General features: G+C 44.0%; 1 protein-coding gene across 11 annotated transcripts in view; it reads right to left on the reverse strand.

Annotated features, from left to right (window-relative positions):
* The window catches only part of TBL1X (transducin beta like 1 X-linked), a 327,967-nt gene that overhangs the window by 60,215 nt on the left and 255,503 nt on the right, over positions 1-12,249 (reverse strand). The window contains exon 1 of one of the 11 annotated variants that reach the window (XM_025209258.1): positions 5,983-6,119. The exons of the other annotated variants lie outside the window; for them this stretch is intronic. The gene's annotated coding sequence lies outside the window, so the exon portion shown is untranslated. Of the gene's footprint in view, positions 1-5,982; positions 6,120-12,249 lie in introns of those variants that run through there. 11 annotated transcript variants of the gene reach the window in all.

Genomic DNA, 12,249 nt, shown 5'->3' on the forward strand with positions numbered 1-12,249 from the left:
CTTTTCTGAAGTCCAGGGTCCATACTCTGCTGCTCTCCCTTCTTCCTTTTCTCAAGATCCTGAACTCAATCATCTTGTGGTCACTGCTGCCCAACTTTCCATTCACTTCTACATCCCTCACCAATCCTTCCCTGCTTGTGAGAAGTAGGTTAATAAGAACACTGTCTGTAGTTGGTCTCTCCAACACTTGCACTAGGAAGTTGTCCCCAGTACTCTCTAAAAACTTTGTGGATTGCCAGCACACCACTTTATTGCCCTCCCAGCAGGTGTCAGGGTGGCTGAAGTCCCCCATGAGACCCAGGGCCTGTGATCTGGAAACTTCTGCTAGTTGTCTGAAGAAAGCCTCATCTACTTCATCCACCTGGTCTGGTGGCCTATAGCACATACCCACCAGAACATCGCCCTTGTTGCTCTCCCCTGTAACCTTAACCCAGAGACTTTCAACAGGCCTATCTCCAGGTTCACACTGGAGCTCTGAACAATCACACAGCTCTTTTGCAGGAAGAATGAGGAGGCCTCCTGTGTTGCCCCCTCCTGCTTCTGCTTCCTCCAGACTGTCACTTCTTCATTACGAAAGGGCTTTGTTCTCTTTCCCCTGGCAAACCTAGTTTAAAGCTCTCCTCACTAGGTTAGCAAGCCTGTCTACAAAGATACTTTTTCCTCTCTTTATCAGAGGGATCCCATCTCTTCCCCGCAAGCCTTGTTTTTGGAACAACATCTCTGCTGGTGACATCACCTGCACAGACATGCATTCATCTACAGGATGCATCTGCTCCTGCCAGGGCCCTTCTCCTTGACCATAAGGATTGAGGAGAACATGATCTGTGCTCCTGTCCCCTTGTACCCAGAGCCCTGAAGTCACTCTTGATTTGCTCAGGGTCACCACTGGCAGTATCATTGGTGCCCACATGGATAAGAAGCATGGGGTAATAGTCAGAGGGCCAGACAACCCTGAGTAAGCCTTCTGTGACATCTCAGTTCTGGGCTCCAGGCAAGCAGCAGACCTCCCACGACAATAGGTCAGGCCAGCAGACATATCCCTCCAACCCCCACAGAAGGGAGTGTCCAACCACCACCACGCATCGCTTCCTCTTTGTGGCAGTGGTCTTGATCCTCCCCACCTTGGGGATTCCTGGCCTGGCCTCTTCCTTTAATGGAATGTTATCCTTCTCCTCTGTTGCCATATCTGTTCTCCAGGAAAACCACTGCATTTGGGGATGGCAACTTCTTCTTGCTGCCAGAAGATACAAGCTTCCAGCTTTCACCTTCATAGCAGTCCATACTCTCTTTCTCTTCTAGCACCACTTCTGACAGTCCTTCCTCCAGAGTCCTACAGGTTTTCTCCAGTATGGAATTGATGAAGTCTTTATGGCAGAGGATGCCTCAGAGCCTTGCTACCTCCCCTTATGGCGCTCATGCCTTCTTCCTGAGGGACCACCAGAAGGCACCACTCACCTTGCAGACACTCCCCCACCTGGCTGACACTGGAAGGAACCTGCAAGCCTCAATCTGCAGAGCACCAATACAGGACCTGGGTGGAAGCCTCAATGGTGTGTGGTCCTGCCTGGACAGACACCTCACACATGCAAGCAGAGGAAGAGCTGGCAGTAGCAGTGACTCTGGTATTACAGTGTCCTCCAGCCATGTCTCTGTGTCTTCTAATCTGCTTCCTCTCACTTCGTGCCTCTTTCCAAGAAGACCTTCTCTAGCAAACTCCTCTGTAGATGGCCTCTGTGCTGTTCCTTGATCTGAAGGTTTCCCTTTTCTCTGCAGCCTCTTTCCTCTCAGCAAGCTTACAGTAAAAGAATGTGAGAGATAGTTTCCAAGCAAACTCTCCCTCACTCTTGACTCTAGTTAAGACACAGGACTTAAGTCTTGGTTTAGCTGCTGAGTTTTAGCTGCTAAAATAAAACTATGTCATTAGTTAGACTTAAATAAATGTAGCAGGCTTGCCTTTTGGAGCTTGGGTTGAGTCCCAGGCATGAAATCTTGCTGTTTTGATTGGTGGAGCCCATCCACCAATTAGGAGGCAGCAAGAGGAGTTAAGTCACGCCCATTTCCTGAGGGCAGGAGAAGAGGAGTTCCCACCCCCGGACCTGATTGAGAACTGCAACACTCAGGTCCGTAAGACGTCAGGGGCGGAGCCCTAGAGCATATAAAAGGAGCTGCATGCCCAGCATGAGGTGAACACATCCGGGACAGAGAAGAGAGAAGAGTGGGCCTTAGAAAAGCTGAGGAAAACTGCTCAGCAGGGCGAAGCAGTAGCCCAGAAGTGCCCCTGAAGACTTCCATCAGTGGGGAATGGCGGATGGCTCCAGCAGCTAGGCTGTCAGTGTGCAGCACAGCGCATGGTATCTAGACCCTGGGAGCTGCGTGAGGCGGCTCGGGTCTGTGACCTCTGGTATGCGGCCAGAGACATGGTGCACAGGACAGGTCACAGAGTAGGACCTTTGGAGCACTTGGGCGGTTCAGGTCCTCAACCCCTGGAATGAGGCTGGGAGCTTGGAGCAGGAGGCACTGCATGGAGGGTCTGGGAGCAGACCGAGCCTGGTGCTGCACAAGGCAGCCCAGGCCTCTGACCCATAGCAAAAGGTTGAGTCCAGGGAGCCAGACGGTGATCGGGCTGCTGAGCCAGCAGACCAGGCTGAGCCAGAGGCCCCAGAAGACCTGCATAGAGGAGCCCTGTTCCAGGGCACAGCAACCCCCCCAAAGCCCACTTCAGGTGAGAGAGCAGCCTGGCGCAGAGGACGAAGGCCACCTTCCAGGCCTGGGAGCTGTGAGTTGTAGAGAAAAGAGGATTCCCATAGGGGAGTGGGAGTTCCCCCTGGTTAGTGAAGGACTCCTGAAAGTGGAAGGCCCCTCTAAAGTTACCAGCTTCCTTGTAGGGCTTGGGAAAAGCCCAAGGGAATTGGGTTTTCCCCTTGGGATTAAGTTTATCTTTGGGGTTCTTGCACCGTAAGTGGTGTGATGGCATGCCTTATGTTTTATGAACTCTCATGTTTGTAAATTAGTAGATAAGTAGAGTCCTAGGTTCTGCTGGAACCCCCTGTTGCTATTATTTAACCTGTTGTTTACTTGTATTTATTTCTGGATTATTTATTCACACATACTTATCTATAGTTTATCTGTTGGCTATCTATGTTTATTTTGGGGTTTATCTGTTTCAGATCAGATACTTCCCTGTGACTTACCTGTATCTGGAGCACTGGTATAAGGTTTTATGTCATTTACCCAGACGGTATTGTTTATGTTGCTTGTTTAGATATCTTTTATATATATATATATATATATATATATTGTACATATGATTATATCCATGTTCCTTTCCCTTGTGATAAGTTAATGTAAATAAATGTGTATATAGTTAAGTTCCCTGACTGTCCTGGCCTGGTTCTATAGGGATGGAGGAAAACTGAGCGGTTGCAGTTCCCCCCCACCACAGCACACCTGCCAGCTAACAATCCCTTTCAATTGGAGAAGGGGAGTATATACTAGAGTTACCTGGGCTACATAAATATATAAAACAAAGAAACTTAGCTTTTAGGCTCCCTTCAAAGACAGGGACAGGAAACTGACCTGCAGACTGACTAGTGAACTGCAGGCAGCCTGTCCTGTCTGCTTCTCCCCTGGTTGCTTGAACTGCTTCCTTACATGCCTCTCCTGGGCCTGGACTGGCTAGGCCCCTTTGTCAGACCCAGGTAGCAATCAATCAGCAGTCAGTCCACTTGGCTGCTCAGAGCACACACCCAAGCACACAAATCCAAATCGCCCTCAGCAAGCCAAGCACACAGGCAACCCTGGCTCAGTTACCTTCTTTAGCCTTATTTGAGATATCTTTATTTAGCAAGCTTCTTATGTCTGGCAAGGTAATCAAGCATAAAACCCAGGTCCACCCTGGAATTTCTACTTTCCAGGCTTGAACTCCAGTTCTCATTAAATGACCCACTGGCAGGTGAACCAGGATTAAAGCTTCTTTGAAACTTAATCTTTAAAGCCTAGGTAAAAAGTTATTTTCCTTGACAGGCTGGCCACCTGTCAGTGACATTTAATACTTTGAGATTCAGTAAATTAAAGATTAATTTGTTTTTGTTTCTAATGATTCTGTTATTCCTTTTGGTTAATGAGCATTACATTATTTTTAATCAAAAGCTTGCAAAGCTTTTCAGATGTTGTCTTCTCATTCACATACTATTTGCATATAAATATGAAAATTACCATTGAAATTTACATACAATTATTTCTTCAAGTACTTCATTTTGGTGGGATAGGCCTCTCTGGCCTTCCTTGTTCCCCAGAATACCTCTCAATTGCAACCCAGAGAGCCAACAGTCTGTTGCCATCACTTTAATACTTCTTGTTTTTACATAATTCTGTTCCTAACATTTTAATAATTTTCATTTTGGTATTCATTTTTTTTCCCCTTCAGGTATAAATGTAAACTTCTTTTTCCTGTTACAGGATTTTTAATTTTCTAAATTAAATTTAGCAATTGAATTCCTACTTAAATATCAGGAAAAGAAAATAAGGAACTAACAGTAACCTACCTTGTTTCCCACTAACGCATTTCTTACCTTGTTTTTAGGTTTAAAACCAAGAAATTTCCACTAAATTTTCTTCCTGAATACTAGGGTAAAAACAGAAACTTCGAGCAAGATTTGCATGTCCTCAGTATGACATTTCCCTTCTGGGTAACTTGTAAATCAGTGGGAATTGCTCCATAATATATAAGTATTAATTTTCTGTTGAACGAGCATCTTAGTTTCTTGCTGTCTTGTTGCTTTTTAAAAAAAAAAATTCTATTTTTGAAGCAGGAAACCATTTTGAAACTCCTAAGCACAAACATGTCCTATTTTAGGAACAGGGTGCTCTCTTTCTTTTTTGCTATTCTGGGGTAAGTATTGTTGTTGTCTTTGATTATGACATCTCTGAATGCCACAATTAATCATTATTGGATATTTATCCTATTTATCCATGGATATTTATGGCAGGAAGTGTGAGGAGGCTGGCTAGAATATCCTTATCATGGGCTGAGGTTCTGGGGACATTGTTCCTATTAGGGCTAATATGATTTTACTTGAAGTATATGTTAGGTAAAATGTGGCAGAGAAAAAAAAGTGAACTAACTGCCCCTCTGGGACTGATGGATTCCAAAGATGTTTGGGGATCCCTTTGTACTGCATTGAAAGCCCTTCAAAAGAGGAGTTAAATAGTCAGAAATTAAAGGAAGTTGTGTGGGGTTGCTTTTGCTGTGGTGCATTGCATTAACAAGAAGGTTGGGATGCAGGGTCAAATAGGTGGCTAGTGACAAACAGCAAACTGGACAGCTAAAGAAGCAACGTGAAAAGTAAGGTCCCTGGGGTAAGATCCTTTGTTAGTGACTTACTTTACACTTTCTTGCACTTTTTTTACAGCAGCCATTTTGGCAGCCTGACTTTCCTCCTCCTGGAGGAAAGGAAAGTCAGGCTGCCAAAATGGCTGCTTTAAAAAAAGTGCAAGAAAGTGTAAAGGAAGTCACTAACAAAGGAAATTACACCACTTGTTGAATATTTTGCACAAGTGAATCCTGTGACCATAAGTTGGAATAGTCACATTGTTGAATTGCCAATGAATGAAAGAGCACATTTATGACAGAAGTAAATGCCCCCTTTTTCCTGTGCAGATAAGGGTAATGTGCTTCCGGCAGGAAGAGTTACTTCCACCTAAGGAGGAACCCAGAGAGAACCCCAAAGATGCTGTCCCATTAGCCACTCAACTGAGAGAAAACAAACCACAGGTTCTACCAAAACCTGACTTATTCACCATCTCCAATGAAAAATCTCTTAATTGGAAACAGAAGAACTCGATGATGACATATTGTGACAATCTTAGACATTTCTAGGCAGCAAATCCTTTAAGAGGAGCTTGGAAAAAAGTCACAACAGGGTAATTCACTTAGGATTAACTGCACCTGGACAAAGAGTAAGGCATGATTACAAGACTTACCGTTGGCTGTTGAGCCTCTAGGGGAGACAGATAAGGTGACAGTACTGTTGGTTCTCTGTTTTCCAATGCCGAGACTGTTACCAGGGTTACTGAAGTCCCTCTGGAAATGTGCCACCACTGGCAGTGCAATCCTCTACTCAGCTGACAGCTCTGAGCCCACAGTCCTGTTCATCCCTTAACTTACTCTGATGTCTGAAGCTTTTTCTAATGATATTGCTGTAACTACTTGGTTGCAAGGATGTGGTTCTGGAAATGTTACGCCCTCCTCCGGAGAAATTATTTAGAAACGCAGTAGCTCTCTTTCTGATCAGGGGAAGGCAGATACAGGAAATGCAGGCTCTGAAACACAGCTCTGATTCAGAGTTCTCACTACCAGTTACATTTTTTTTTTTTTTTGCAGATGTGAAAGGCATTGAATGTGTGATGGGTTTAGTAAAAATGTCTAACCCCTCTAGAAGGCCTTTGTCAAGACATCTTGGGATTCTTAATGAAAATACATACTTTCTAATTTTACAGATCAAGATACACGACTGTGCACATTCTAGTATTATTTAATCTATCTCGGTGGAACATGAAGGAATCGCCTCCTTGTAAATGTAACAGAAGTGGCTCCACTTTATTCTCATCTTTTAATAGGCAGGATGGTCTCTTATCAGCTAAGAATTTAAAATGTGGCCAACCTTTCTACAGGTCATTCTCAGAGATTACAAACCCGTAAGATTAGGACAGACACTAGAAGAAATAGGAACTGTTAGTGGTCTCTTTGGCTTAGGAATGTCTGGAACAAGGTAGATGGAGGGAAAATGTAAAGACATACAGACTATGTCCAACAGGACACTGCCAATCATGTGGCTAACCCCATGGTTTCCAATGTAGAAGGATTTGCTCAGAAAGTGAGATTCACAGCATTTAACACACATGAGACTGCTCAGTTATATGATAAAACTCAGCACAAGTTGAAGAATGCAAAAATCAGGACAAGGTAAAATTTCTAGAAAAAGAGATTATACATTACTCATATGGTAAATATATTTTAAACACAAATCCATATGCATTTAAAACATAGAAATCGGGTGAAAATCCTTAGTTTCAGGGACCAGAAACTTGTTCAGCTGGACACAGCTGTACTTATGATACTAAGCTGTACTTATGATACTAAGCTGATCAATACAGATCACTGTACTGATACAGTGTCTACAGTTTTCTTTTGGAGCAATTCAGAATTTGGGATTGTTCACACTTCATCTCAATCATATTAGGCACTTCCATATATATCTTCACTAGCCTTATTTAAGATATATTTGTTTGGCAAGCTTTTTAATTCTAGCAAGGTAATTGAGCATAACACCCAGGTCTACCTTGGATTTTCTGCGCTTCAACCTTGAACTCTAGTCCTTTCTGAATTGTTCATGTACAGGTGAACTAAGTTTTGAAACCTAGTGTTTAAAACCTAAGTAAGAAGTTATTTTCCCTAATGGCTGGCCACCTGTTGGAGATCTTTGAAACTCAGTAATTTTAAGATTACATTCTTATTATTTCAGTGACTAATGATTCTGTTACTCCTTTAGGTTAACAAGTATTTCATTATTTTTAGTCAGTGGCTTAATATTCCTTTCTTGTACTGTCTTCTTATTTATATGCTATTTGCATTTTAATATTAAAATTTACATAACATATTTAAATGCATTTCTTTGAATACTATTTTTGGTGGGACAGGCTTCTTGAACCTTGCTCTCGAGAACACCTCTAGCAGCCAATAAAGGGCCCTTTAGCTATCTTAGTGTATGGGCAAATCTACCTTTTAACCACTTTGAAAGGAGAGAGGGAGCTGCCATAGGAGCACACATCAGCTGTTACAATGCTGTTACATTTACATATTCTTGCAAATTAGCTAAATCACTGTAACTTTAACCCTGACCAAGTAGGCTGCCACCTACAAAAACTTATGACTTTCTGAATGAGTTTAGTCTCTAAGGTACTCAGTCCCTGCCTTTTGCCTGACTTCAGATTCAAATAGCTAACTCCCTCTCCAGAGTTAAAGCTGCAATGGTTTTGAAACACTTGATTCACTACAAAGTCGTGGAGATGTAACAGTTATATCATTCTCATTTGCTATTAATGCAAATATTAATGTCTGTCTATACCAGTGGTTTTCAACCTTGTTTGACTCAAGGCATCCCTCAAAAATGTCAGCTCTTAGCTTTCACTCATTTCCTATGGAAAAGGAACAAAGCAGTTTTCTATTAGTTCACAAATATGTTGCAAGGAACTCAGGAAGACCACAACAGGCCAGAATGTTTGTGACACTATGTGTTCCTATTTGAAATCTCTGGGTTTATCTTGTGAATCATGTACAAATGTTTGCACACCTAACAGTGCTAATATTGTACAGCACCATTAAAAGCACAGCACTCAAAGGTGCCTGGCACCCTGGTTGAGAATCACTGGTCTAGACCCTTAGGCTGCATCCACGTAAGTGTGGATGTTTGGTTCCCTGGAGGCACCTGACAGCGGCACACCTTGTGCCGCTGCTAGTTGTCCCCTGGGAATGCCTGTGCCATGCACCTTCTGGCATGCTGCAGGTTACCCTGGGTTGGGGCGAGGAGGCTGGGACCAACACTGGGCTGGCTCCAGCGGCCTTACTTGGGGTTCTGGGGTCTTCCTGGGGTTCCAGCTACTTGGAACCTGGCTGGCATCTAGAGTGTGGCTCTGGCCTGCCAGGCTCTGGTTTTGAGTGGCATGAGCTGCCCCTACATACACCACTCTGCTTTTTTTTTTGCACAAGTTTTTTGGCCCCTGGATATTCAGGGGTCAACCCCTCCCCCCCCATACTGCTCCCTTGCAGCATGAAGAACATGAAGACACATCTGCGGTGCCACACACCACACAGCCACACTCATCTGGATGTAGCCTTAGAGGTAGATTAGGAACCTATGTCTGCCTATCTTCCACATCACATCATACTGCTCAAGTAAAATAAGAACCTGTAGTCAACACATGTTCTTTCTCCTTTTGTCTTCCCTCCTTATTGATATGCAACATAATACATTTTGAAAATCACATTCAATTGATTCTAAAGTTTCAGGGAATATCCTAGATTCCTATTGACTTTGGTGAAGATAAGAGAATGTGAAAAGTCTGGTTTCCACTAAAATCAACATTTGGTAACTGGATGCAAGATTGAGATAGTGACTTCAGGGTTAGGGTTAGTTGTTAGTCTGAGGAGGTAGCTTTTCTATCTACAACACTGTGTGGGCCTGATTTTAGTGGAAAGCCGGCTACTAGAAGCTTCTCACCCTCCTTCAGTTCCACTCTGTCCCTTCAGCCACCAAGGCTGCTCATACCCATAACTCAGTCCATCCCTCCTCAGCCAGGTTGTTTGTCCATTCTGACTGGCCAGGCCCTGGGCACTCAGATAAGAGGAGACAGACCGGGCTAGTCATACAGCTCAGCCAACTTAACCAACAAAAATGCAGTTTCTAGACCTCTAGTTATTTTACTACATATATTTTCTACTGTATCACTGTAGATACAAACACAACAATAGCATAGCCATTTAGCTTCAGGCAACAAGCAAATTCACCAGACAGATTCATTACAGAACCCTTATTTGCAGTGGGAGTTGACAGCTATTAAGCCAGAAGCTCAGGCTCAAGATTCCCGGGTACAATCTCTTATTTTTCACCACTGAAACATACTGTGGAGAGCTGAGAGGTCTGTGCATATTTCCACCTATATTTGAAAACTTCCAGACCTGTTGTTTTTCTAAGCTGGCATGATGCGAACAGCTCAGAGATGGAGAGGCTCCAGTTGTTTGAAAGTGATACAAACAACTTGTTTCACAGAGCCCCATGGTTTTCCCAGCTTTTCCCAGCTTTCTGCTGTTTCTTAATTCCAGGCCTCATACCTTTTCCCAGGAGGAGCACCTGGCACAGCAGCGCTGCTAAACACATGCCAGCTGGCCAGCTATACCTCAGGGACCTTCCGTTCTAACACCGTTTCAGTTTTGTTAACTAGTCTGCCTGGAGGGCAGCAAATGTAAATTTCTACCCTGCAATACCCAGGCTCCAACGATTAATACAACTTCCAGAGCTGTTTTGCTGTAGGGCACAACACCAGATACTTGCACCATTACAAAAAAGAAAGTCAGATTGATGATGTGCCTGGCTATACAGTTCCCCACCTCCAGAATGCCCCAACAAGGTATGGTAATGTTGGAGTGACGTTGTAGCTTTGATGGCCCGGGAATTATGCAAGAGATGAAGAATGATGCAGATTACCTTCTGTTCAAAAGCTTGTCTAACTTTATACCAACCATGCAGTTGGTCCAAAAAAGATATCACCCCAAAAAGTCCTTGCCTCAAGATCTGTTGTTAGCAAAGATTTGTAAATGTTAGCAAATAACCCTCGATTTATGCTGTTCAAAAGTCAGAAATGGGCACAAAGTAGCTGCTGTAGGGAGAGTATTTATTTCTAATATTCTCTTCTCAGACCAATGGGGAGCTTTTAGTAAAACTGGTGGGAAAACATATTTTTCATCCTTTAAAAATATTTAGCTTTCAATCTTTCTTTTCTTTAATTTAGAGCGAAACCCGACAATATTAATGTGTTTTGCCAACAAAATTCCTGAAAAATGTTTCAATTCAGTCAAAATGTTTCATTTTGAGAAATTCACAGTATTCATTTCAATATTGACCTTTTAAATATTTCTTACATATAATAACATTTGAAATATAGGGTGGATTTGAAACTACAAAAAGAATTCTAATTCTGAAAATGGAAAAACAGGACAACTCGATGCTTTCAAAGCTTTTCACCAACTGTCTTCATAATGCAATTTCATTGAAATCATTTCAATTATAAGAAGAATGTTTATTTTGTCAAAATGACATATTTAAAGCATGGGTAGCCAACCTGCAGCATAAGTACCACAAGTGGTACAGGCATCCTCTGCGTGTGGTACATGGCTAGGGACCTATCTGAATTGGGGTGAGGGGAAGGGCTTTTCACAACCCGCTCATGGTGCTCAGAGCCACTTTCATGGGCATTTTGTGGTGGCCTGCCCCTTGCCACTGATGGCCAAGAGGCCCTGCCCCTCACCGCTTATTGGCGAAGAGTGCTCCCTTTCATGTAGCTCTGCCCCCACCACTGATTGGTGAAGAGATCCCAGTGGGTGAGGAGGATGAGGGGGGTCATGCCACTCTGCCAGCTGGTACCTTCACCCCCCCTAATCCCGGCAGGCTGTGAGGCCAGTCAGCATCGGCCAGAAGGACCACTTGTTCCCACTGACCATCCAGCATTTAATTTTGGGGGGCTGGGGGGGTGGGGGAGGGGTTGTGTGTGTGTGTGTGTGTGTGTGTGGTGGCGATTCTGTGGGAAACTGCAACAAACACCATTTTTTGCAGAAACTGCTGGTTTTGTGGGAAACTGTGGGAAACTGCAAAACCAGCAGATTCTGCAAAAATTGCAGAAGCACAATTTAAGAAGGTCCCTACACATGGCAGATCAGAGACCTGATAGAGTGCAGCAGCAGATAGGACAGGAAACAGAAAGCAGAGCAGGAGATGGGGTGGCACCACAGGGCAAAAAGCAGAAGAAGCAAGGGACCGGGTAGGGAGCACAGAATAAGGAGCAGAAAGGAGAGCAGCAGATTAGGCAGAGAATGGGGACTAGAGTGGCTCCTGGGGAAGGTGAAGGGCTAGTTTATGGGGGACATGCCAAAAAGGTACCCCCTGCCTCCTATTCTAAACTAATACTGTTCTGATGAAAAATTTCCAGCCAGTTCTAACTGGTCTTCAGGCCACAACTGCATATGAAAGATAAGGCTCAAGATGCTCAAAAACTGACAAAAAACTTTAGTCACAACTATTCCTATTAGCTTCAATGGGAGCTGCTAAATCCCTTAGCTTAGGGGTTGGCAACACATGGGCCAGGGACAGGCATTCAAAATGCCTGAGCCTGAATTGATTCAACTTTTGCAGGTTAGTCTAACCTGGGCAGGCTGAATCACTTTGTAATTGTACAGACATCCCAGAAATGCAGGCACATGCCTGCAGTGGCTCAGGATAGAAGCTGGGGGACGCTAGAGTAGCCCTCCCTCCCCATTTACAGGGCTGATCTGAGGGGGGCGTGGCCAGGCCCGAGCAGGATTAGGGAGACGTTCCCCCCACTCCTTGATAACAGAGCATTTATTACCACATAGATTCATAGATGTTAGGGTCAGAAGGGACCTCAATAGATCATCGAGTCCGACCCCCTGCATAGGCA

Source organism: Alligator sinensis, unplaced genomic scaffold (genome assembly GCF_000455745.1).
Source record: "Alligator sinensis unplaced genomic scaffold, ASM45574v1 scaffold312_2, whole genome shotgun sequence".
Classification (NCBI taxonomy): domain Eukaryota; kingdom Metazoa; phylum Chordata; order Crocodylia; family Alligatoridae; genus Alligator; species Alligator sinensis.